A 1776-nucleotide genomic window follows, 5' to 3' on the forward strand; every position below is an offset into this window, starting at 1 on the left:
ACTTCTCTTTATCCTAATGCCCTCTCCACTCACTGCCCCCCCACTTGCAATATTCTCAGAAAAACTTGTTCCTTTACCCTTCTGTGAGGCACCTTGTATAAAATACTTAGAACCCTCCTTGTATCCTTGTTTCTCTGGCGGTGTGAATTATAGGCTGGTGATACTTTGCTCTATGTTTAAAATCCATGTATGAGTGAATACATACAATGTTACTCTTTTTGTGACAGGGTTATCTCACTCAAGATGGTTTCTTAAAGTTCTATTCCTTTGCCTGATTATTTCAAAATTTCATTGTGTTTGTCTACTGAGTAGTATTCCATTGTGTAAATGTACCCAACCTTCTTTATCTTAGTTGCTTCCAGGTACTTGTTATTACAAACAATGCTGCTATGAACATAGTTGAACATATGTCTTTGTTGCATGGATGTGGATCTTTTGGGGTATATGTCTAAGAGTGGAATTGCCAGGTCCTGAGGGTAGACTGATTCCCATTTTCCTGAGGACCAGCCATACTGATCTCCAAAATGGCTGTACAAGTTTGCACTCCCACCAGCAGTGGACGGGTGTTCACCTTTCTCCACTTCCTCTCCAGGATAAGCTGTAATTGATATTTCTAAATTTAGCCATTCTGGCAGGAGTAAGATGGTATCTCAGAGTTGTTTTGATTTCCATTTACCTGATGGTGTGGATGTTGAACAGTTTCTTAAGTGTCTTTCCGCAATTTTGGATTCCTTTTTTGAGAATTCTCTATTCATTACTGTATTCCACTTGTTAATAGGGTTATTTGGTGTTTTGGTGGCTAGTGTCTTGTTTTCCTTCCATATTTTGAAGATCAGCCCTTTGTCAGATGTAGGATTTGTGAATATCTTTTCCCAGTCTGTGGGATGTCATTTTGTGTTGTCAACTGTGTCCTTTTCCTTAAGCAAGCTTCTCAGTTTCAGGAGGTCCCATTTATTTATTGTCCATCTTAGTGTCTGTGCATGGAGCCTGAGGAGGAGCCGAGTGTGGCCGCGATCCGTGAAGTCTGTGAGGAGGCTGGAGTAAAAGGGACCTTAGGAAGGTTGGTTGGAATTTTTGAGAACCAGGAGAACAGGACGTATGTGTACGTGCTTATTGTCACAGAAGTGCTGGAAGACTGGGAAGACTCCATGAACATTGGAAGAGAGAGTGGTTTAAAATAGAAGATGCCATCAAAGTGCTACAATGTCACAAGCCCGTGCAGGCAGGCATCCTACTTTGAGGCGCTGAGGCAAGGCTACTCTGCCAACAACTGCACCCCTGTCGTGGCCACCTCATACTCCACTTCTGTGTCAGGCATCAGATGACTGCAGACTTGCTGTAAGAGCCAGAGAGTGGAAACCAGACTGAAGTGTGGCTCTCCTCACCACTCCCTCACCCTCCTCACAGCCTCCTCTTTGACCCAGACATGGTGGGCAACAGAGAGGGGTACACTGAGGCGCTGCTGGGTTGTGGAGTGATGTGGGTGGTGTGTGGGGTGATGGGAACTTCTTTCTCTTTTTCCTGAGGGTGGGACTGGGATGTAACTCACGAGTAATTTCCTGCTTGCTCCATTCCTCCCTCACTCACCCTGCCCTCTGAGAGAGGAACCCTGTTCTCTCTCCCATTTTGGGTTCTGAAGCGTTCCCATTTGCCTCATCCCAGCCTAGCCAGGTATTTTCTCTAAATTTTTATTTTTCATTAAAAGACACCCATGTGAGATGAAAAAAAAAAAAACAAATACACATAAATACACAAACATACAATAAAAACAACTAA

General features: G+C 43.6%; 1 pseudogene; it reads left to right on the forward strand.

Moving 5' to 3' along the window:
* The first annotated feature begins 980 nt into the window (after window positions 1-980).
* LOC127214576 (diphosphoinositol polyphosphate phosphohydrolase 1-like) lies at window positions 981-1573 on the forward strand (annotated as a pseudogene).
* Window positions 1574-1776: the final 203 nt, after the last annotated feature.

Source organism: Phodopus roborovskii, unplaced genomic scaffold (assembly GCF_943737965.1).
Source record: "Phodopus roborovskii unplaced genomic scaffold, PHOROB, whole genome shotgun sequence".
NCBI lineage: Eukaryota > Metazoa > Chordata > Mammalia > Rodentia > Cricetidae > Phodopus > Phodopus roborovskii.